General features: G+C 43.0%; 1 protein-coding gene across 5 annotated transcripts in view; it reads right to left on the bottom strand.

Moving 5' to 3' along the window:
- AIFM3 (AIF family member 3) overlaps positions 1–23372 on the bottom strand; it is a 172050-nt gene extending 148678 nt beyond the window's left edge. For 2 of the 5 annotated variants that reach the window (XM_073676459.1, XM_073676464.1), the window contains exon 1: positions 23006–23372. The gene's annotated coding sequence lies outside the window, so the exon portion shown is untranslated. The remainder of the gene's footprint in view (positions 1–23005) is intronic. The other 3 variants (XM_073676471.1, XM_073676479.1, XM_073676484.1) reach the window with 3 other exon arrangements.
- Positions 23373–26020: the final 2648 nt, after the last annotated feature.

Raw genomic sequence — 26020 nt, 5'->3', positions numbered from 1 at the left:
AAATGTTAATGAGTGCCCTCATAATCTCCTGCAATATCCTTCCCTGTGGCCTCCCAACTAACACCCTTGCACCTCTCCAGTCCATCCTTAACTCTGCTGCCCGATTAATCTACCTCTCCCCTCACCACTCATCTGCCTGTCCACTCTGCAAACGTCTTTGCTGTCTCCCAATTTCCCAACGGGTACAGTTTAAACTACTAACACTAACCTACAAATCTACCCATGTTCTGTCTCTTCCATATATCTCCAAACTAATCTCCTCATATCTTCCCAAATGTAATTTTCATTCCTCACAAGACCTCCTTCTCTCCTCCACCCTTGAAAGTTCCTCATCCAATCGGTTTCAAAAAAATTTCCCGAGCATCCCCCATCCTCTGGAATTCTGTGCCCCAACACATCTGATTGTCTTCAACATTCAAAACCTTCAGATAGAACTTGAACCTATCTCTTCAAGAAAGCTTACAGCCAGCAATGACCCCGCTGCCACCTCACCTCCATCGGACGTGCTGCAACCCCCTAACCTACTGTGTCCTTCCCCATTACCCTGTAGACTGTAAGCCCACGAGGGCAGGGTCCTCTCCCCCTCTGTACCAGTCTGTCAAAGTTATTTTGTTCATTGTAATTTTATATTTGTATTTTGTAGGTAAAGCTTTTTCACATGTATGGTATCATGGAATCAATGGTGCTCTGAAAATAAATAATAATAATTTGAGGTTGTTTTGCAGCCACAGGAACTGGGGACCTTGCAGTCATTGAGGCGACCATGCACACCTCTCTTGGTATGCCAAATCATTCTGATGTCAAATGTGAGGCGATCTATTTAAAAGCTAAAACTGGGTCATGCAACAGAACAAGGATGCCAATCACATCAGCAAATCTACATCAGAATGGCTGAAACAGAAAAGAATCAACGGATTGCAATAGCCAAGTCAAGGTCCAGACCTCATGAAATGGGGCTGTGGGACCTTAAGAAAGCTGTGCATAAACTAATGCTCACAAACTTCAATAAACTTAAGCTGTTGTAAAGAAGAGTGGGCCAATGTGAGAACAATGTGAGAGACTGATAAAGAATAGAAATACTTTAAAATATTGTTGCTAAAGGTGGTTCTTTAAGCAATTGATTCATGGATTGTACTTAATTTTTCACACACTGCTTCTGCATTTTGACATCGTTTTTTGTTAATAAAGGACTTTTGTTTCCTATTTGAATGAATGGACGATCAAGCATACGCACTGCCACACTATTCATTTTCTATCGGATTGCCAGAGATAGCCAAGCACTGTATCTCAGGCAGAGTATGTATGAAGTGTAACATACCTGGCGGCGTCCTTGCATGGTGGTCCATCTCCCACTGTGCAAGAGGGCGCACTTGATCTCCTGTCCAGAATGTCTCTCTGGCTTCCCTCCATGCTGTCTGTTTGTGTCTGTTTCTGCTGCTTAAGGGCGGCGCCCGATCACTTCCTGCCTTTTGTACCCGCTGTGGGTCACACCCCTTGTGCGTCCTCAGCCTATTGCTGTCTGTCACTTGGTATATAGCTCAGCAGCTCCCTTCTATCCCTGCCTGAGCATAGTGTTTCCTTCAGTGTGTGCTTGCACTCTGAAGGTGCCAGGTCCCGTCTCTTGTCTCCTGCTTTTGTATCAGTTCCCGTGTCTGAACTGAGTCCTGTATGTCTCCTGCTTTGCGGTATCAGCTCCCGTGTCTGAACTGTGTCCTGTATGTCTCCTGCTTTGCGGTATCAGCTCCCGTGTCTGAACTGAGTCCTGTATGTCTCCTGCTTTGCGGTATCAGCTCCCGTGTCTGAACTGAGTCCTGTATGTCTCCTGCTTTGCGGTATCAGCTCCCGTGTCTGAACTGACTCCTTTCTGTGTTCTCTGGTCTGTCCTGTCTGAACACGCTCCTTGCCTGTTCGTTCCGCCTTCTAGTGGCCGATTTCCTAGACCCGCTCCTGCGTCTGGTCTGTCCTGTCTGAACACGCTCCTTGCCTGTTCGTTCCGCCTCTCTGGGGGCCGTATTCCCAGACCCGCTCCTGTATCCCTCTGCAGTGTCGGTCTCCTCCGTACACTCAGTTCCAGTCTGAACTCTCTCCTGTCCTTTACCTGTTTTGCCTCTATGTCCGTTCCCTTCCTTTTTCTGCAGAGTCTGAACTCGTACCTAACTCCTGCTTGTTGTCTCTGCAAGTACTGTGTGAGTATCTGGCTCTGTCTTTCCCTTCCTGTCTGTTCCGTGTGAACAGAGCCCTGTCCTCCCTGCTCAGCCTGGTCTGCACTCTAGCTGTGCTTGCCTGTAACCCTCTGCCTGTATTGTTCCTGAGTCCCGGTGTGTACTGGGTCCTATCCCGCCTGTGTTCCTACCTGCTAGTGCCTCCCTGTCTGCACTCTAGCTGTGCTTGCCTTTACCCCCCTGCCTGCATACCCGCCTGCCTGCATACCAGTCGTGCCTGCCTATACCCTCCAGTCTGTGTGCCAGCCTACCAGCCTGTTCCTGTATTCCCCTGTGTGGGTCAACAGCCGTGTCCGGGGTCTGTCCTGGAGTAGCACCTGGTCCCTCTGCTCGGTTCCTCCTTGGTGCACTGGCGTCGTATGCCGTCGTGCGACCCTGGTCGGATCGGGTGAATACTTAGTCACGCCCCTCCAGGCATTCACTCTCCGGCACGGTCCAGTGGAATCACTACCAATCACACGCACACGCCGCTTAGCCCGGGCGTGTGCATAACAGCATGCTCAGGCCATGGTTCCCGTTGAGCCCCACGGCCTTCGCCCTCTGAGAAGTTTTCCAGCGAATATATGCATTAAAATAAATAAATAAATTTTTTTTCTCTTAGCTGAGTTCCAGGCGAAATTACGCACCGTCCAGATGGATCTATCAGCTCTCGTTCCTGCGGATCCGCCACGTTACTATGGGGATCCAAGACAGTGTCGTGCATTTGTGGAGCAATGCATGCTACACTTTAAGGCCTACCCTCTCTATTTTCCTTCCGATTGGGCTAAAGTGGCCTTTATTATGTCTTACCTGGCGGGTGATGCCTTGGAATGGATCAACCCCCTATATGAAACACAGGATCCGATCCTCCGGGACCTAAGGGCCTTCCTGGTGGCCTTTCTAATGGTCTTCGATGATCCTAACCCGGAGGCTCCTGCTGAAGCTTCACCTCCCAATATCCCGGAGCAGCCCCGATGGGTAATGTGTGTGGGTAGCGCAATAGTCCTCCAGCCCAATGAGACTACTGCCCACCCAGAATCCTCACAGGGTGACTACGCTTTCCGGAATACTTCTCTCAACCTCAAGAGGCAGTCCAGACGTGCTAGACTTAGAGGCAAGCCGTCACGCCAGGGTCTGTCCTCCCTGAGACCTCCTGACCCCAACCTTGAAGTCCCTACTGAAGCTTCATCTCCCTGTATCCCGGAGAAACCCCAATGGGTAATGTGCGTGGGTAGTGCACCAGTTCTCCTGGCCGAAGAGACTTCTGCCCATCCAGACTCCACACAGGAGAACTTCCTGCACCCGGCATCAGATGCTTCTTTCTCTTTAACCGGTGTGCATGTCCAAGGATGCTCCAAAGCTGTGGTAACCTCAGAGTCTGTGCACCTCTACTACCTGGCGGAGGATCCCTTGTTGCCTCCTGAACCCTCCGGGATACCACTCGATGACAAATGGAGAGAGACTTCTCTACACCCGGTACTCAATACTTTGTCCGCTTCGTCCTGTGAGCCTGACAATGGGTACCCCAAAGTGGTAGTTACCTCCGAGTCTCTACACCCCTCCGACCAGGCGGAGGATCTCCAGTTGTCTCCTGAACCCTTCGGGGTGCTACCTGGTAGCGAAAGGACAGAGACTCTCCTATACTCTGTACCTGATACCTCGCTCGCTTCGTCCAGTGAGTCCGACCTAGTGTACTCTGAAGCAGAGGTTACCCGTGAGTCTCTACACCCCTCTGACCAGGCGGAGGACCGCCAGCTGTCTCCAGAACCCTTCTGGGTGCCACCTGGTGGTGAATGGACAGAGACTTTCCTATACTCGGTACCCGATACCTCGCCTGCTTCCTCCAGTGAGTCCGACCTAGTGTACTCTGAAGCAGTTGTTTTCTCTGAGCCTCTGCACTCTTCTGACCCGGCGGAGGACCTCCAGTTGTTTCCTGAATCCTCCGGGATATCACCAGATAACAAAGAGACAGTGACTTTTCCTCATTATGTACCTGATAACCCGTCTATTTCTTCCTGTGAGCTTGACAAGATGTACCTCGAAGCAGAGATTACCCTTAAGTCTCTGTCCCCCTCCAACCCAGTGAACGACTGGCCCTCGTATTCCCTGCGGAAGATTCTGGCAGGCCTGAAGAAGAGGGGGCGTAAGGGGGGAGGTACTGTAACATACCTGGCGGCGTCCTTGCATGGTGGTCCATCTCCCACTGTGCAAGAGGGCGCACTTGATCTCCTGTCCAGAATGTCTCTCTGGCTTCCCTCCATGCTGTCTGTTTGTGTCTGTTTCTGCTGCTTAAGGGCGGCGCCCGATCACTTCCTGCCTTTTGTACCTGCTGTGGGTCACACCCCTTGTGCGTCCTCAGCCTATTGCTGTCTGTCACTTGGTATATAGCTCAGCAGCTCCCTTCTATCCCTGCCTGAGCATAGTGTTTCCTTCAGTGTGTGCTTGCACTCTGAAGGTGCCAGGTCCCGTCTCTTGTCTCCTGCTTTTGTATCAGTTCCCGTGTCTGAACTGAGTCCTGTATGTCTCCTGCTTTGCGGTATCAGCTCCCGTGTCTGAACTGTGTCCTGTATGTCTCCTGCTTTGCGGTATCAGCTCCCGTGTCTGAACTGAGTCCTGTATGTCTCCTGCTTTGCGGTATCAGCTCCCGTGTCTGAACTGAGTCCTGTATGTCTCCTGCTTTGCGGTATCAGCTCCCGTGTCTGAACTGACTCCTTTCTGTGTTCTCTGGTCTGTCCTGTCTGAACACGCTCCTTGCCTGTTCGTTCCGCCTTCTAGTGGCCGATTTCCTAGACCCGCTCCTGCGTCTGGTCTGTCCTGTCTGAACACGCTCCTTGCCTGTTCGTTCCGCCTCTCTGGGAGCCGTATTCCCAGACCCGCTCCTGTATCCCTCTGCAGTGTCGGTCTCCTCCGTACACTCAGTTCCAGTCTGAACTCTCTCCTGTCCTTTACCTGTTTTGCCTCTATGTCCGGTCCCTTCCTTTTTCTGCAGAGTCTGAACTCGTACCTAACTCCTGCTTGTTGTCTCTGCAAGTACTGTGTGAGTATCTGGCTCTGTCTTTCCCTTCCTGTCTGTTCCGTGTGAACAGAGCCCTGTCCTCCCTGCTCAGCCTGGTCTGCACTCTAGCTGTGCTTGCCTGTAACCCTCTGCCTGTATTGTTCCTGAGTCCCGGTGTGTACTGGGTCCTATCCCGCCTGTGTTCCTACCTGCTAGTGCCTCCCTGTCTGCACTCTAGCTGTGCTTGCCTTTACCCCCCTGCCTGCATACCCGCCTGCCTGCATACCAGTCGTGCCTGCCTATACCCTCCAGTCTGTGTGCCAGCCTACCAGCCTGTTCCTGTATTCCCCTGTGTGGGTCAACAGCCGTGTCCGGGGTCTGTCCTGGAGTAGCACCTGGTCCCTCTGCTCGGTTCCTCCTTGGTGCACTGGCGTCGTATGCCGTCGTGCGACCCTGGTCGGATCGGGTGAATACTTAGTCACGCCCCTCCAGGCATTCACTCTCCGGCACGGTCCAGTGGAATCACTACCAATCACACGCACACGCCGCTTAGCCCGGGCGTGTGCATAACATGAAGCATGTATGTATGTATGTATGCCTGCTCTGCCACTGCTCTATTCAGACAGGGAACAAAAGTCTCCCATTCTTATCAGCAGGGGGGTTCAGAGGACTCAGGCACCCACTAATCTAGTAGGTAGGTGATCATTTGATTTTGCTGGAATAGTTCTGAAAATTCCATTGCAGAGATAAATTAACCACTATGCAATGAATTAAAACTAGTCTGCAGCCATTTCAATGGTAAAGGGTGCTTCAAATTTGCTACAATGTAAAGAAGAATTTCCTGATCTACCAAATACTTTAAGTGATTATTGAACAAGATCTTCTGGTCACTCTCCATGTGAAGTGTTTTTTTTAAGCAAAATTTTGGATTTTCAAAGTAAGAAAAAATAGCTAAGATGTTGCAGCCAAAAAGAAATGGGAAATTGTAAGGCAAAAACTAATTAGAGAATATTGTGAGGGTCACTAAGCTGTACAATGTCCAATATATTCCTTTGCACAATGTCTGAAAGATAAAACACACCTAGTACTCAGAATCTTCCCATAAATTCAACTTTATAACTTATCATATTGAGTACTATTCTGCTTCAGAACAAAATGTTCAGCTGCGGCGATAACTACAGTACAGCAACTTTCACTCCGTTTTAACAATTTAACTAATAAAATTCTATCTAAAAATTACTCATTTTAGGTTGTACTAGATACATTTTATTAGATAAATTGTTAAGCAATGCATTTTCCTTATTTGCATATCGAATGCTTTCAATTTTTTAAAATTTATACCTGGCTGAAAGATATGCCCACGGTTACTGCTGTTACTGACTCTTCTTTTATGTAAGAAGCGAAAACAGGACTACAAACTATGAAGCTATTGATTTGAATTATAACTTGCACGGTAGTTTGCTTTTTTTTTATGAACCTGAAAACTTTCTATGACTATTTCTGAAAATGTGGTTATTTATTTACATAGTACTGTACACAGGAATGGAGAAAATGCTGAAAGTAATAATGTTTTAAAAAAAAAAAGTACAATTATTTATTTTTATCAATTAACAAAATGCAGAGTGAATGAACAAAAGAGAAATCTATATCAAATCAATATTTGGTGTGACCACCTTTGGTCTTCAAAACAGCATCAAAGCATGAATTCCTCTAGTTACACTTGTACACAGTTTTCGAAAGGAACTCGGCAGAAAGGTTGTTCCGAACATCTTGCAGAACTAACTACAGATCTCCACTAGATGTCGATTTGCGCAAATCCTTTTTTCTCTTCTTGTAGGCTCAATGATGTTCAGATCAGGGGTCTGTGGGGGTCATATCAGCACTTCCAAAACTCCTTGTTCTTCTTTACTATGAAAATAGTTAATGACATTGGGTGTATGTTTGGGGTTGTTGTGCTGCTGCAGAATAAATATGGAACCAATCAGATGCATCCCTGATGGTATTGTATGATGTATAAGTAAAGCAATGAGTACACCAATTAATGGGCAACATTTATTGAAGACTGTAGATGCAATGATGGGCTAGGATAACTTAGTGCAGCAGCTGAAAGACATATCATGCTTACTTCCTTTTTTTTAAATCAGAAGATGTCCGGCAGCAGTACCATCAGTTTAGAACTGGCAGCAACAAGTGGGACACAGCTATACCCATCTACTGTTGGAAAAGACTGGCCAGAAGTTGTCTCCATGGAAGAACTGTGGCAAAAAATATTACCTTCAACAAGGAAACAAGGCAAAGTCACTCAAAAACATAAGAACTGGGGTTAAGAAAAATGTCTGCAGGTGCTCTCTATTGACGAGCCAAAATGTGAAATACAGTATTTGGTTGTGGCAGAAGGCAGTTTGTTCATCGAAGAGTTGGAGAGCGGTACAATGAGTGTCTGCAGGCAACAGTAAAACATGGTGGAGGTCCCTTGAAAGTTTAGCAGTGCATTTCGGCAAATAGAGTTGGGGTTTTGGTCAGGGTTAATGGTGGCCTCAATGCTGAGAAATACAGGAATATACTTATCCATCATGCAATACCATGAGGGAGAGGCATCTGAATCACTCCAAATTTATTTAGCATCAGGACAAACATCCCAAACAGTCAGCCAATATCATGAAGAACTATCTTTAGTGTAAAGAATAGCAAAGAGTCCTGCAAGTGATGATATAACCCCCACACAATATACCTAGAAAAATTGATGGTGTTTTGAAGGCAAAGGGTGGTCACACCAAATTTTGATTTGACTTAGATTTCTATTATGTTTGTGAACTTTGTAAGTTTATAAAAATAAACTATTAACATTACTATTTTCTAAAACATTCTTATGTTGCAGCATATTTCCACACCTGCATAAAACGTTTGCACAGTACTTTATATTGTTGTTAATTGATGGCTTTGTAGGGGGTTAAGGGAATTAACAGAGAATTCATTTTTGGGTATATCTACTCAATGCAGCTTCTGTCGCAGAATTCTAATAAAAAAAATGTATACTGACTCGACTACATAATGGTGCCAGGCTGTTTGACCATCACTCACTACACTGACTCCCCTCACAGGAGTGAGTGGTGTGAGAAAAGGTTGGCATCATTATGCAATCAGGGCAGAACGTATCTTTGGGCTCAATGTTAGGTTCATAAGGACTATTTGTAGACTATTATTATTTTGTGTATCATCGAGCTTATGCAATAGTTAATACAGTGAATACTTCATCCTTTATTTTGGTTACGATTTATTATATTATAATATTGTCTTATCTCATTCTACTTCTTGTTTTAGCCACTTGTGGTTTCTTTGAATTATTGGCCCATTTTCTTTTTCCTTGTTACTACTTTGGTTGTTCTGACCAACTGTAGTTATTCAAAACTTTTATTATGTAGCACCTGTTTATTGTATACTTGCAATGTTGGTACTTTCTGTTCCTCTGCATGATTTTATATGATGCCTTGTGTGATTTGATTATAATTGCGGCCTTTTTTCTATAATAAAGTAATTCTTATTTTTTTAATCATTTGAATATATTTTTTGGATTATATGTTGTTTGAATGCTTATTGGTATTGTTATTTGCATTTTTTTTAATTGTTGCAGAATTGACCGTGAATGTCTTATTTATCTCAATGGAACCTATTGAATATGTGCTTGCCGCCAAAATAAATCTACTTAGATGAAGAGAACTGATTTTCAGTCAGACATTACTGCAAGAAATCTGTCATATATTGAATGTGATATTTGATAAAATTGCAAAGCTTCTCTTGCCCGCTACAATATTAAAAACGGACAGCACACAGGTGGATCAGTGTGCTGTCCATGCTTGTGAGGGCACCTTAGACTTGTATGGGTGCTATTGATTCGTGACTTAAACCAAAAATGAACATGTCTCCATGATTTTTTGAAGAAACATGGTCCGCAAAAAACACAGGCATGCGAACAGTTCCATAGACTATTAGGCTGTGTGCCCACCATGAGTTTTTGACTGCTTATTTCCGCTGCATCAGAAATACAGCGTCTTACAGTTCCAGCAAAGTGGATGGGATTTATAGAAATTTCCTGCCCATTGTGCTTATTTTTCACTCATTGTAAACTGACCTGTGGTGCGTGTATCAAATCTGCAACTTGTCATTTTTTCTTGCAGGTACGCTGGGCTTTATGTGCAGATTTTCCCATAAAATTGCATCATATGCAGAAATCAGCAGGTGAAAAAACGCATATGTGTTTATAGTCTGTTCCGCGGCGGAAAAAGTATCAAAAACGCATGCAATCCGCACATGACTATCAATAACATTTTGTCAAAGCCAAATACCAGGAAGTATAAAAAAAAAAAGCAGCTTTGTTTAACCCCTTTCTGACCCAGGGCGTATTAGTGCGTATCTGTGCCCTGGGCCTTATGGGCCTGATACGTATTAATAAGCCCTGGCGATTTCGCCCGCACACAAGCGGTGCGGGCGAGATCGCCGCCGGGTGTCAGCTGAGTGTCACAGCTGACACCCTGTGCTATGTGCAGGGAGCGGTCACGCACACGCACATTAATCCCCAAAATGCTGCGATCGAAATCGATCGCAGCATTCCGGTGGCAAGAGGAGGTAATCGCAATACTTACCTTCTCTGCCGGCGTCCAGCGGCGTCTGAATCCGGTCCCGGATGTTGCCATGGTGACCCGACGTCATCATGACAACATCCGGGTCACCAGGAGGCAGGAAGTTGCTTTGGTCATGTGCAGTGCACGACCAAAGTAACTTCTCCCTGTGCAGCGCTGACAGGCTGCATGGCATAGGGAGTTGCTGCTCTCTATGCCATGCAGGTGATCAGGCTGCAAAAAGTGAAAGTCCCAGAGTGGGACAATGTGAACAAGTAATAAAAATGTCAGAAAGTGCAAAAAAATAAAAAAAAAATTGTAAAAATATTTTTTAAAAAATGAAAAAATAATAATAATAAAAAATATATATATATTGTACCCATAAATAAATAATCTTATGAAAGAAAAAAAATAAACCAATAAAAGTACACATATTTGGTATCGCCGTGTCCGGAACGACCTGACCTATAAAACTGTCCCACTAGTTAACCCCTTTAGTGAACACGGTAAAAAAAAAAAACGAAACATAAAACGATGTTTTATCATCATACCGTAACAAAAAATGGAATAAAACGCAATCAAAAAGACGAATGTAAATAAAAATGGTACCGCTGAAAACGTCATCTTGTCCCGCAAAAAAGAAGCCGCAATACAGCTCCAACAACAGAAAAATAAAAAAGTTATAGCTCTCAGAATAAAGCGATGCAAAAACAATTCTTTTTTCTATAAAATAGTTTTTATTGTGTAAAAGCGCCAAAATATAAAAAAAAAAAAACGCAGTACCGCTGTAAACGTACTGACCCGAAGAATAAAGCTACCTTATCAATTTTACTACACGCAGAATGGCATAAAAAGAAAAAAAAAAACAATTCCTGAATTGTTGGCTTTTGTTTATTCTGCCTCCCAAAAATCGGAATAGAAAGCGATCAAAAAATGTAATTTGCCCGAAAATGATACCGATATTGTCCCGCAAAAAACAAGCCGTAATATGACTCTGTTGGCCGAAATATGGAAAAATTATAGCTCTCAAAATATGGTGATGCAAAAACTAGTCTTTGCAAAAAAATGCGTCTTTTAGTGTGTGACAGCTGTCAATCATAAAAACCCGATATGAATCTGGCATCGCTGTAATTCCACCGACCCGAAGAATAACGTCGTCTAATCACTTATACCACACGAGGAACGGCGTAAAAAATAAATTTTAGGGTTAGGGTTGTGCTAGGGTTATGGTTGTGCTAGGGTTTGGGTTAACGTCGGGCTAGGGTTAGGGTTGGGCTAGGGTTGGGCTAGGGTTGGGGTTGGGCTAGGGTTAGGGTTGGGCTAGGGTTAGGGTTAGGCTAAGGTTAGGGTTGGGCTGAGGTTCGGGTTGGGGTTGGGATTTTTTCAGAAGTAAAGAAAAAGAAATGACGACGATATGGAGACTAGTGAGCGCAAGTACTCGCTACTTGAGTTTGCATCGGGTTCTTGGATATGCACCGAGTATGGCGGATGCTTGAGTGACATGCTCGAGTCTCCTCTCCAAATGTTTTGCAGCTGTTATACAGCTAAAAATACCTTGCGGGGATTGCCTGCCATGCACGAGCGATCCCCGCATGTTTTTTTTTTGGGTGTCTAATAAAAAAAACATGCGGGGCAGGGACTTCAGCATGTCACTTGAGCACCCACAATACTTGGCGCATACCCTAGTACCTGATGCAAACTCAAATAGCGAGCACTTGCACTCAAGACTAATGACAACTTATTCAATATGATGACCTAATGTTATCAAATTCTGTGTCGTACCTTTGGGTTCAAAATGTTCACTATACCCCTTGATAAAATCCTGGAGGGGTGTAGCTTCCAAAATGGAGTCACTGGGGGGAGGGTGGGGTGGTTTCCACTATTTAGGCACATCAGGGACTCCCCAAACGCAACCTGTTACCCTTGTGAAAATGCAAAATTGGGGGCTGAAAAACATTTTTGTTGAAAAAATGTGAAAAGGTTATTTTTACGGTTCAATGTTATAAACTTCTGTGAAGCACCTGGCGGTTCAGGGTGCTCACCACACATCTAGATAGGTTCCCTAAGGGGTCTAGTTTCCTAAATGGGGTCACTTGTGGGGGGTTTCCACTGTTTAGGCACATCAGGGGCTACCCAAACGCAATATGGTGTCCGCTAATTATTCAAGCAAATTTTACATTCAAAAAGTCAAATGGCGCTCCTTCCCTTCCGAACCATGCCGTGCGCCCAAACACTGGTTTTCCCCCACATATGAGGTATCGGCTTACTCAGGAGAAATTGCACAACAAATTGCAGGGTGCAATTTCTCCTGTTACCCTTATGAAAATGCAAAGTTGGGGGCTGAAAAACATTTTTGCTGGAAAAATGTGAAAATTTTATTTTTACGGCTCAATGTTATAAACTTCTGTGAAGCACCTGGGGGTTCAAGGTACTCACCACACATCTAGATACGTTCCCTAAGGGGTCTAGTTTCCTAAATGGGGTCACTTGTGGGGGGTTTCCACTGTTTAGGCACATCAGGGGCTCCCCAAACGCAACATGGTGTCCGCTAATTATTCAAGCAAATTTTACATTCAAAAAGTCAAATGGCGCTCTTTCCCTTCTGAACTCTGCCGTGCGCCCAAACAGTGGTTTTTCCTCACATATGGGGTATCTGCATGCTCAGGGGAAATTGCACAACAAATTTTGGGGTCCATTTTTTTCTGTTACCCCTGCGAAAATAAAAAAATTTGGGTCTAAAGCAAAATTTTTGTGAAAAAAGTTAAATGTTAATTTTTTTCTTCCACATTCCAAAAATTCCTGTGAAGCACATGAAGGGTTAATAAACTTCTTGAAAGTGGTTTTGAGCACCTTGAGGGGTGCAGTTTTAGAATGGTGTCACTTTTGGGTATTTCTGTCATAAAGGTCCCTCAAAGTCACGTCAAATGTGATGTGGTCTCCAAAAAAATGGTTTTGTAAATTTTGTTGTTAAAATGAGAAATCGCTGGTCAACTTTTAACCCTTATAGCTCCCTACTAAAAAAAAAATTTGTTCCAAAATTGTGCTGATGTAAACTAAACATGTGGGAAATGTTATTTATTAACTATTTTGTGTGACATATCTCTTTGATTTAAGGGCATAAAAATTTGCAAAATTTTCAAAATGTTTGCCAAATTTCTGATTTTTTCACAAATAAACGCAAGTGATATCGAAGCAATTTTACCACTATCATGAAGTACAATATGTCACGAAAAAACAATCTCAGAATCAGGGGGATTCGTTGAAGCGTTCCAGAGTAATTACCTCATAAAGTGACAGTGGTCAGAATTGTAAAAATTGGCCTGGTCATTAACGTGCAAACCACCCTCGGGGGTAAAGGGGTTAAAACATGACTTACCAAAAAGAGACAAAAATATGCAGAGTCAAAAATGCGATAAAACGCACTAAAATGCAATGAAGCCTAATTTACTTAATAGGTATAAAAATCTGCAACATCAAAAACTCACCAAAAGCTCATCATGGGAACATAGCCTTAGGGGTATATTTACTATTCTTGAAAAATGGGTGTCTGAATGAGCCCTGTCATTCATAAAACATAGCTGGCTCTAAAATATTTACTGCTGTATTTCTGTAGATAAATATACAGTAGCCAAACTTCTAAGCAACGCTAAGAATTAGCAATTATTGTTTGAGTGATTACATTCAGTTTGGGGCAATTGTAAAATGTATGCTCACCTTTGTAACCCATTAAAAAAAAATAGGATCCCAATTGGCATCTAAATTGGCAAAAATGAAATAACCCTGTAAATAGTCTGGGTTCCAAGATCTTACTGTTTTGGATACAGCATATCTGCAGGCTTATGTGTCTCCGTGGTTACAGACTACAAAAATTTGTATAGTTTGATCCTGTAGTCATCAAACTATAAACACACTAGGCGTTTTTTCAGCATTTTATTGATGCAAATTTTGTGCTGCGTTTCACAGTACCAGCAAATCTATGAGATTCCAGAAATCTCATACACACACCTTGTTTTTTGTTTCATCAGCATTTTGTGCTTTGCATAGATTTTTTGCAGAATAGAGCATGTCACTTCTTTCAGCATTTTTTCAGCGTTTTTCACCCACTGGAAGTAATGGGTGGTGAATAAACACTTAAAAAACGCACCAAAAAAATGCAGGTATCAGGTTTTGCATCGTTTTTTTGTGCCAAAATTTGATGAAATAGAATGAAAAATTTTTTTTTCACTGAACTTTATGTACATGCATAAAGAGACAAAAGAACAGTGAAAAAATTGCAGCAAAAAAACAAGCAAAATCCTGAACAAGCCTTCCTGGCAAGAGATCAGGCTTTGCTGCAGAAAAAAAACGTTGAAAAAACGCCTAGTGTGAACATAGCCGTAAACTATATCTTCCTTACATACAGTACATTCGCAGGTTCATCCTGCAAGTGTTTGTAGGAGGTAACCATGGAGACATACAGTACAGACCAAAAGTTTGGACACACATTCTCATTTAAAGATTTTTCTGTATTTTCATGACTATGAAAATTGTACATTCACACTGAAGGCATCAAAACTATGAATTAACACATGTGGAATTATATACTTAACAAAAAAGTGTGAAACAACTGAAAATATGTCTTATATTCTAGGTTCTTCAAAGTAGCCACCTTTTGCTTTGATCACTGCTTAGCACACTCTTGGAATTCTCTTGATGAGCTTCAAGAGGTAGTCACCGGAAATGGTCTTCCAACAATCTTGAAGGAGTTCCAAGAGATGCTTAGCACTTGTTGGCCCTTTTGCCTTCACTCTGCGGTCCAGCTCACCCCAAACCATCTCGATTGGGTTCAGGTCTGGTGACTGTGGAGGCCAGGTCATCTGGCGTAGCACCCCATCACTCTCCTTCTTGGTCAAATAGCCCTTACACAGCCTGGAGGTGTGTTTGGGGTCATTGTCCTGTTGAAAAATAAATGATGGTCCAACTAAACACAAACCGGATGGAATAGCATGCCGCTGCAAGATGCTGTGGTAGCCATGCTGGTTCAGTATGCCTTCAATTTTGAATAAATCCCCAACAGTGTCACCAGCAAAGCACCCCCACACCATCACACCTCCTCCTCCATGATTCACGGTGGGAACCAGGCATGTAGAGTCCATCCGTTCACCTTTTCTGCGTCGCACAAAGACACGCTGGTTGGAACCAAAGATCTCAAATTTGGACTCATCAGACCAAAGCACAGATTTCCACTGGTCTATTGTTCATTCCTTGTGTTCCTTAGCCCAAACAAGTCTCTTCTGCTTGTTGCCTGTCCTTAGCAGTGGTTTCCTAGCAGCTATTTTACCATGAAGGCCTGCTGCACAAAGTCTCCTCTTAACAGTTGTTGTAGAGATGTGTCTGCTGCTAGAACTCTGTGTGGCATTGACCTGGTCTCTAATCTGAGCTGCTGTTAACCTGCGATTTCTGAGGCTGGTGACTCGGATAAACTTATCCTCAGAAGCAGAGGTGACTCTTGGTCTTCCTTTCCTGAGGCGGTCCTCATGTGAGCCAGTTTCTTTGTAGCGCTTGATGGTTTTTGCAATTGCACTTGGGGACACTTTCAAAGTTTGCCCAATTTTTCGGACTGACTGACCTTCATTTCTTAAAGTAATGATGGTCACTCATTTTTCTTTACTTAGAATTTGTATTATGGCAAGAAAAAAGCAGCTAACAGTCTATTCAGTAGGACTATCAGCTGTGTATCCACCAGACTTCTGCACAACACAACTGATGGTCCCAACCCCATTTATAAGGCAAGAAATCCCACTTATTAAACCTGACAGGGCACACCTGTGAAGTGAAAATCATTTCCGGTGACTACCTCTTGAAGCTCATCAAGAGAATGCCAAGAGTGTGCAAAGCAGTCATCAAAGCAAAAGGTGGCTACTTTGAAGAACCTAGAATATAAGACATATTTTCATCTTGCAGCGGCATACTATTACATCCAGTTTGCGTTTAGTTGGACCATCATTTATTTTTCAACAGGACAATGACCCCAAACACACCTCCAGGCTGTGTAAGGGCTATTTGACCCAGAAGGAGAGTGCTGGGGTGCTACGCCAGATGACCTGGCCTCCACAGTCACCAGACCTGAACCCAATCGAGATGGTTTGGGGTGAGCTGGCCGCAGAGTGAAGGCAAAAGGGCCAACAAGTGCTAAGCATCTCTGGGAACTCCTTCAAGATTGTTGGAAGACCATTTCCGGTGACTACCTCTTGAAGCTCATCAAGAGAATGCCAAGAGTGTGCAAAGCAGTGATCAAAGCAAAAGGTGGCTACTTTGAAGAACCTAGAATATAAGACATATTTTCAGTTGTTTCACACTTTTTTGTTAAGTATATAATTCCACATGTGTTAATTCATAGTTTTGATGCCTTCAGTGTGAATGTACAATTTTCATAGTCATGAAAATACAGAAAAATCTTTAAATAAGAAGGTGTGTCCAAACTTTTGGTCTGTACTGTAGGTCTCCATGGTTACCTCCTACAAACACTTGCAGGATGAACCTGCGAATGTACTGTATGTAAGGAAGATATAGTTTATGGCTATGTTCACACTAGGCATTTTTTCAACGTTTTTTTTCTGCAGCAAAGCCTGATCTCTTGCCAGGAAGGTTTGTTCAGGATTTTGCTTGTTTTTTGCTGCAAATTTTTCACTGTTCACTGAAAATCATTTCCGGTGACTACCTCTTGAAGCTCATCAAGAGAATGCCAAGAGTGTGCAAAGCAGTCATCAAAGCAAAAGGTGGCTACTTTGAAGAACCTAGAATATAAGACATATTTTCATCTTGCAGCGGCATGCTATTCCATCCGGTTTGTGTTTAGTTGGACCATCATTTATTTTTCAACAGGACAATGACCCCAAACACACCTCCAGGCTGTGTAAGGGCTATTTGACCCAGAAGGAGAGTGATGGGGTGCTACGCCAGATGACCTGGCCTCCACAGTCACCAGACCTGAACCCAATCGAGATGGTTTGGGGTGAGCTGGCCGCAGAGTGAAGGCAAAAGGGCCAACAAGTGCTAAGCATCTCTGGGAACTCCTTCAAGATTGTTGGAAGACCATTTCCGGTGACTACCTCTTGAAGCTCATCAAGAGAATGCCAAGAGTGTGCAAAGCAGTGATCAAAGCAAAAGGTGGCTACTTTGAAGAACCTAGAATATAAGACATATTTTCAGTTGTTTCACACTTTTTTGTTAAGTATATAATTCCACATGTGTTAATTCATAGTTTTGATGCCTTCAGTGTGAATGTACAATTTTCATAGTCATGAAAATACAGAAAAATCTTTAAATGAGAATGTGTGTCCAAACTTTTGGTCTGTACTGTATGTCTCCATGGTTACCTCCTACAAACACTTGCAGGATGAACCTGCGAATGTACTGTATGTAAGGAAGATATAGTTTATGGCTATGTTCACACTAGGCGTTTTTTCAACGTTTTTTTTCTGCAGCAAAGCCTGATCTCTTGCCAGGAAGGTTTGTTCAGGATTTTGCTTGTTTTTTGCTGCAATTTTTTCACTGTTCTTTTGTCTTTTTATGCATGTACATAAAGTTCAGTGAAAAAAAAAATTTTCATTCTATTTCATCAAGTTTTGGCACAAAAACCGATGCAAAACCTGATACCTGCATTTTTTTGGTGCGTTTTTTAAGTGTTTATTCACCACCCATTACTTCTAGTGGGTGAAAAACACTGAAAAAATGCTGAAAGAAGTGACATGCTCTATTCTGCAAAAAATCTATGCAAAGCACAAAATGCTGATGAAACAAAAAACAAGGTGTGTGTATGAGATTTCTGGAATCTCATAGATTTGCTGGTACTGTGAAACGCAGCACAAAATTTGCATCAATAAAATGCTGAAAAAACGCCTAGTGTGTTTATAGTTTGATGACTACAGGATCAAACTATACAAATTTTTGTAGTCTGTAACCACGGAGACACATAAGCCTGCAGATATGCTGTATCCAAAACAGTAAGATCTTGGAACCCAGACTATTTACAGGGTTATTTCATTTTTGCCAATTTAGATGCCAATTGGGATCCTATTTTTTTTTAATGGGTTACAAAGGTGAGCATACATTTTACAATTGCCCCAAACTGAATGTAATCACTCAAACAATAATTGCTAATTCTTAGCGTTGCTTAGAAGTTTGGCTACTGTATATTTATCTACAGAAATACAGCAGTAAATATTTTAGAGCCGGCTATGTTTTATGAATGACAGGGCTCATTCAGACACCCATTTTTCAAGAATAGTAAATATACCCCTAAGGCTATGTTCCCATGATGAGCTTTTGGTGAGTTTTTGATGTTGCAGATTTTTATACCTATTAAGTAAATTAGGCTTCATTGCATTTTAGTGCGTTTTATCGCATTTTTGACTCTGCATATTTTTGTCTCTTTTTGGTAAGTCATGTTTTAACCCCTTTACCCCCAAGGGTGGTTTGCACGTTAATGACCAGGCCAATTTTTACAATTCTGACCACTGTCACTTTATGAGGTAATAACTCTGGAACGCTTCAACGAATCCCCCTGATTCTGAGATTGTTTTTTCGTGACATATTGTACTTCAAAATATAAAATGGTCCTTCATTGTAGAAAAGTTTTACGAATTGTTATAAAAAGTAAATCAAGGAGGAATTATTAACCAAAATATGTGGCTTTTGGAACTCAAGGGAATAGGACAGAAATCTGAAAGCTCAAATTATACAGTTTGGAGGGCTATATGGGGGTCACTATATTATTTTGAGGGCTATATTGGGGGCCATTATACTATTTGGGGGCTATGTTGGGGGCTATTATACTATTTGGAAGGCTAGATGGGGGCCATCATACTGTGAGGTGGCCACTATACTGTTTGGAGGGATGTGAAAGGGTCATTACAATGTTTAGAGGGCTATGTGGGCGGCATTTATACTGTTTGAAGGGCTATGTGGGGTTACTATATTGTTTGGAGGGCTATGTGAGGGTCATTATAATGTTTGGAGGCCTATATGGGAGGCGTTATATTCTTTGGAAGGATATGTGGGGGCCACTATACTGGTTGGAAGGCTAGTGGGGGCCATTATACTATGTGCAGGCCACTATACAGTGTGGAGGATTGTGTGGGGTTCATCATACTGTGTGAAATATTGTGTGTGGGGAGTATTTTATTGCTTGGAGGCTTTTGTGGGGGATATTATACTGTTTGGAGGGCTAATGGGGGCCATTATACTGTATGTAGGCCATTATACAGTGTGTAGGGTTGAGTAGGGTCTATCATACCATGTGGAGGGCATCATACTTTATAGATGCCATGAATGGGATATCTTAGTGTGTGTGGGAACACTAAGGGGCTTCAATAGGAGCAAAATTAGATTGTAAGGGCTGCGAAGTTGGGAGAAATGACAATTATTTGTCACAACTTGTGCAGGAACCAACTAGAGGGACGGCCCTTTTAGACTTAATATTAACTAACAGGCCAGACAGAATAACTGAGGTGCAGGTCGGGGGGCACCTGGGAAATAGTGACCACAACATTATACAATTCCACATGTGCTTCAGTAGGGTGCCCAGCAAGGGAGTCACAAAAACACTGAACTTCAGGAGGGCAAAGTTTGATCAGCTAAGAGATTCCCTTCACCTTATAGACTGGGATAGTATCTTTAGTAATAGGAGCACGGATAGAAAATGGGAAATTTTCAAAACAGTCCTACATAGTCACTGTAGAAGGTACATACCTTATGGGAATAAAAGGGCTAGGAATAGGAGGAAGCCAATGTGGCTAAATAAGGAAGTCAAGAGGGCAATGAAAAACAAAAAAAGGGCTTTCGGTAAACTTAAACAAGAAGGCAGCGAGGAAGCGCTAATATCTTATAGGGAAAAAAACAAAATCTGTAAGAAAGAAATAAGAATAGCAAAAGAGGAGACAGAGAGACTAATTGCCAAGGAAAGTAAAACGAATCCCAAACTGTTCTTTAACTATATAAACAGTAAAAGGATTAAAACTGATGGAGTTGGCCCATTGAAAAATAACCTGGGTAAAATCATAGAGGGCGATGAGGGTAAAGCAAACCTACTCAATAGCTTCTTCTCCACTGTTTTCACAAAAGAAAACAATTTATCGGAGGAAATGCAGAGTGATAAAGTAAACCCTCCGCTAAATATCACCCACCTAACCCAGGAGGAAGTTCAGAAACGCCTAAATAATATCAAAATAGACAAGTCACCAGGCCCAGATGGCATACACCCCCGGGTACTAAAAGAATTAAGTAATGTGATAGACAGACCGCTGTATCTTATATTCAAGCACTCTTTATGGACAGGGACTGTCCCACTAGACTGGTGCCAAGCAAATGTGGTACCAATATTGAAAAAGGGGTCTAAAAGTGACCCTGGGAACTATAGACCAGTAAGCTTAACGTCTGTTGTGGGTAAAATGTTTGAAGGATTTCTTAGAGATGCTATTGTAGAATATCTTAATGATAATAACTGTCTAACTCCATATCAACATGGATTCATGAGGGATCGCTCCTGCCAAACAAACCTGATCGCCTTCTACGAGGAGGTGAGCTCACAGCTGGACAGGGGAGAGTCAGTGGATGTTGTATACCTTGACTTCTCCAAAGCGTTTGATACCGTGCCACACAAAAGGTTGGTATATAAAATGAGAATGCTTGGTCTGGGGGATAATGTGTGCAAGTGGGTAAATAGCTGGCTGAGTGATAGAAAGCAGAGGGTGGTTATCAATGGAGTAAGCTCAGGGGGTGTCAGGGTTACTAGCGGGGTGCCTCAAGGGTCTGTCTTGGGCCCTATATTATTTAATATATTTATTAATGATCTAGTGGAAGGGTTGCATAGTAAAATAGCAATATTTGCAGATGATACTAAACTTTGTAAAGTAGTTAATACAGATGAGGATAGGGCACAGCTACATGAGGATTTAGATAAATTGGGGAGTTGGGCCAAAAAATGGCAAATGGGGTTCAATGCCGATAAATGTAAGGTCATGCACATGGGAAAGAAAAACAGCAGTCACCCATACATATTAAATGGGAAACCGTTGGGGAAATCTGACATGGAGAAGGACCTGGACGTCTTGGTTAATAGCAAATTAAATTGGAGTGCCCAGTGTCAGGCAGCAGCTGCGAAGGCAAATAGAGTCATGGCATGCATCAGAAGAGGAATAGGGGCATATGATGAGAACATTGTTCTTCCTCAGTATAAAGCGCTGGTAAGGCCGCACTTAGAATATTGTGCACAGTTCTGGGCTCCGGTGCTCAGGAAAGACATATTGGAGCTAGAGAGGGTACAAAGGAGGGCGACTAAGGTAATAAAGGGAATGGAGGGACTAGAATACCCAGAGAGGTTGTCAAAATTAGGCCTATTTACGTTAGAAAAGAGAAGGCTTAGGGGAGACCTCATAAACATGTATAAATACATCAGGGGGCAGTACAGAGATCTCTCCCATGACCTGTTTATACCAAGGATGGTGACAAAGACGAGGGGGCACACTATGCGTCTGGAGGAAAGGAGGTTCCTGCACCAGCATAGAAGGGGATTCTTTACGGTCAGAGCCGTGAGACTCTGGAACTTTCTGGGAGAGGAAGTGGTGATGTCCAACTCACTTAATGAGTTCAAGAGAGGCCTGGACGCATTTCTTGAGAACAATAAAATTACATCTTATGCTTAGTGATAGTTAATTAATCCAGGGATTTAATCTGACTGCCAGATTGGTGTCGGGAAGTGAATTTTTCCTCAATGATGTAAATTGGCCTATACCGCATGGTTTTTTTTTGCCTTCCCCTGGATCAACGCTGCAGAATAGCTGCAGTGCACAAGAAATAGGCTGAACTGGATGGACGCTTGTCTTTTTTCGGCCTTATAAACTATGTAACTATGTAACTATGTCTTGTGCAGTCAGGTCATTAACAATAATTATTTTGATTATTTTCCCCGTTTAAAACTTCAGAGGGTAAAATGTTTCCAAAGATATAAATATGTGGATCTATCTTGAACTTTTTCCTGAAATAATTCTTTTTAGTAAATAATGAGGATTGTTCACAAAATGGAAGGGTGGAGGGAAGTGGTGTCTCTAGAAGAACAAAATAGTAAAGTAATTATTATTATTATTATTATTATAGCGCCATTTATTCCGTGGCACTTTACATGTGAAGAAGGGGTATACATACAAGAACAATTACAATAATCTTGAACACAATGTGACGGCGACTGGTACAGGAGGAGCGAGGAATAGTAAAGTTTCTAAATAATTTTGTGTTTTTTATTTACAAACTAAGATAATAGCCATAGTCTAAATGTGGTTATTATAAATGATGATTCTCTTGGCATTTAGGAACTGAACATAATATCGTTTTACTTAGTTGAATGTAATAAAAAGTGATCTGACTGAAAGTCTCAGGTTGGCCATCATCAGGACAATTTTTTAGCTTTGCATGATTTATTATTATGGAATGTCGATCGTTAAAAAGGGCATAGATTTTAATTATGAAAGGAAGTTCTCCATTTGACTGCTGCAAATCTTGCTTTTTTGTATTACCGCATATGAATTTTTTTCTATGCTATTGTACCATTTATTAGTAATAAACAAGAAACATGAATACATTCAATACTTGCTCAATCAGCAGGCATTGTATAGATATTGCAATTATCATCAGTCAGTTGGATTGTTATTATGATTACATCCATAGTCACCTTATCTCAGCTCTGCTGTATCTGGCAAACTATGCTGTATTTGGTTGGTGTTTATTACCACTATTACAACTAGACTGTTGTGACAATCTGTAATCCATTCCCTGCAGTGCTAAATGATGCATAATAAAAATATTATTAGGAGCCTTTAGTATGGCATTCAGCATTGATGTACTGCTTACACACTGAAATAGACATAGGGCAGGAATTTATTCCCTACACCTGATTTTACATGCAGGCTTCTTATGCTGCTATTAAAAGCACACACATTGGACATTTAATAGATTTGCATAATGTCAAATCTGAAACCTATTGGATCTCACACTGTATGCAGCAAAGATCAGAGATACCTATGCACCTGCATTCAGCCAAACTCCAAAGCTGCATTGCTATAGAAAGTGTGCAGCCCTGTACATACATCAGTCTGCAGCATTGCTGTCCCCTCTGCTGGTTCCAACTTAACTGAGAAGATAAATCACAAGCCACTTACCTTAGAAGGAAGAATCATATGTCAAAGTTACAACTTCCCCCGATTCCTTTAAAACATACAGAACCTGGTATAACCAAGGAAGAAATATATTTGCTTTGTATCCATTTAGAGTGGTTGAAATGATGATGATGGTGATGATGATGATTGGTTGAGGAGGATATGCATTTTTTGGAGGGGGCTAGCTGGAGAGAATAGATAGAACTGCCAGTCCTGGGTTTGCAGCAGAGAACACAGGCAGCACCCTACAGCTGCATGCAGTATTGATGAAGTAAGTCAGGATGCAAGCACAGCAAGAATTGTCAAACACTCTGCCCCCTCCCACCCACTCTATCCCATAGCCTGAGCCAGCCCTACTGCCAAGGGAAGAAATCCCTGGAGCAATATACCTACTCTCATTCTCCAGAGGGATTGTCTATGACATTTCACCTGAAGGGTTGATAAATGATTACCCGGCATGTTACCTGAAGATGTATCAGGTCAGATTAGTGTCAACATTAGATTTATATAATGTAGCCATAATAGTGACAAAGGGAGTCCCCAAACTCCCATAGGAGAAATACATTTATTTCACCAGTCCTACATAAAGAGGATAGGAGCACGACATGTGAAATCGCTGCTTGTCGTTCAACTCTGCATTTCTTCAGAGATTTCTCTGGAGGCTTGGACTTTCTCACCCTCCATCCCAGATGCTGCCAATCACAGCTGGCCAATTGATTTAGCAGTCTATTAGTTTCCGATGCTGCCAGGCTGTGATTGCTAGTGCCTGGGAGGGAGGGGTGAAAGCACACGTCCCTATATAAGACTCTGAAGAAACACTAATGCCCAGATGCACAAGCAGAGATTTCACATATTGCCCTTCCAAAGCAATGTACAGGTATTTCTCTACAATAGAACAATACACCACAGAAAAAAAAAGTGTCAGAATTAGGGAGCTCTGGGATTTTTAGAAGTTATTTAAAGGGGTTGTCCGGTACCTTTAAAAAAATGCCAATGTGTTTTAATGATAAATAGAAGCTTCTTTCTAATTACCTTGCGCTGCTGATAGCGCCACTCACAGGCAAGATCGGTGGCCGCTCACAGGCAGCACGTGACCCCCCGCTGATGTCACAACAAGTGAGGCGTGACTCAGCGCTGGGGTCCCCGCGGTGGCTGCTGGGTTGTGGGCGGGGTTATTCCCCTGCGTCACACCAAGCATCCACCGTGCGTTTTCCCAGTGAATGAGGAGAGGGAGAGCACGCGGTGGATGCCGGGTGCCGTGGAACGCGGAAGAGGGACACTCGGCTGCAGCCTCAACTTGTCGTAACGTCAGCGGATGTCAGAGCCGGCTGCAGCCGGGGGTCACATAATCCTATGAGCAGCCACCAATAGCGCCGCTCACAGGCAGTATCAGCAGCGCAAGATAATTAGAAAGAAGCTTGTATTTATCATTAAAATACACTGGCATTTTTTTTAAAACCCCTTTAACTTTTTTTATTTGCAAGTGACAGATCTTCTTTGAAAGAGAGACCCTTTTTGATAATTAATAAGCCTCTACAGGCTTCATATCTAAAGCTGGAGATTTTCTCTGCGCTGAGATCCAGAGTTGACAGAGACTAGCTGCTAAAATAACCCCAACATACTGCACACATAAAGAAGAGCAGATCCTGTTCACCTATCTACTGTACCACACATGAGCAGTAGCCATAGCATAGAGGATGTTATAGGAGTTGTCACTACTCGGAAAACCCCTTCTCATTTGCTATATTCCCCTATATAAAATAACAACAGCCTATACTCCTCTCCGGTGCTGGCATCATTCCTGTGGTGTTGGCGCCTTGTCTACCGATGCTTGTGTGATGTTATTATGCCACGTGACCCCTGCGGCCAATCAGTGGCTGCTTCCCTCTCACTTCCTTTGGCTAAAACTGACACCCAGAAGTAGTGAGAACTGCTGTTGCTTTCTGACTTCCTCCATATGTCAGTTAAGTCCGAAGGAAGTGAGAAAGGAAATACGCAGCCCTGGCGCAGTGACCCATGACTCAGCTATCTAGGTCAAGACATGAATTAAAATAGTTTAGGTAAGGTTGTAGTTAAGTAGGGTAAAAAGTTCAAGGAGAGGAGAAGGGGGGTGGTTGGTAAAAAAGTGGGGCTATAAATTGTTGTGAAAGGGTGGTGGCCTCCTAAGATGCATGTAGGCACCACTCTGTAGAGGTCTCTGCATCCCTATGTACCTGTCACACACAGTGTGGGAAAGACTAAGTGCAACATGAAGGGATGAAGGGAGGGTAGCCCAACGCTAGGGAAAGGGGGAGTGGAGATCCCTAGGCAGATCTAATATCACCATACCTGTCCTACCGTCCCTACATAGGTTCCGCACCTATCGCCGAACAGAAAACCTAATCCCTGTATATCCCTAGAGCTAGGCCCTAGATAGGGAAGGGGGAGTGAGCACTGGTCAGTCCCCACTATAAACTAAATACAACAAGGGAGACAAACAAAGGGGGGAAAACTTAGCTTGAGCAGAACCAGAGCGATAACATTAAACGTCCTCCATGGGCACCAGAGAGGAAGCTAGCCCGCTGGTATTGCTCCAAGCCTTCACAAGGGAAAATATCACCGGCGACCCCCTGAAGCAGACTGAAAGTTTATAAACACCCAGACCAGGGTGTGTCAATCAGAGCAGGAGGGAGGTTGCCACTGGGTCAAAAAGTCAGAAGGATTAAGAAGTTGTCTGCAATGCCAAACGCAGTGACCTTCTGCAGCCAGATCCAGAACGACTGTCTGATAAATCTGACAAACCCGTGACAGTACCTCCCTCCTGCAGTAACCTAGTCAAAATGGCAGCTGTGGAAGAGATCCTGGACTTACTGCTGTTGGCACACAGTGGCACAAATGGAGCCTGGGTGACGTCGCAGCTGCAGGAGATCCACGGAGGGCTGGAAGCCGTCAGTGAGACTGCGATGCCTGCAGCCCAGCACACACACACAGGACCCAACCACCAGAACATCTGTCACTGGAAGTGGTTTCTTGACCTCA

The sequence above is a fragment of the Phyllobates terribilis genome, unplaced genomic scaffold, assembly GCF_046119375.1.
Source record: "Phyllobates terribilis strain yellow unplaced genomic scaffold, ASM4611937v1 Scaffold_1__5_contigs__length_1240528914, whole genome shotgun sequence".
Classification (NCBI taxonomy): Eukaryota; Metazoa; Chordata; class Amphibia; order Anura; family Dendrobatidae; genus Phyllobates; species Phyllobates terribilis.
This window is presented reverse-complemented; position numbering and strand designations above follow the sequence as displayed.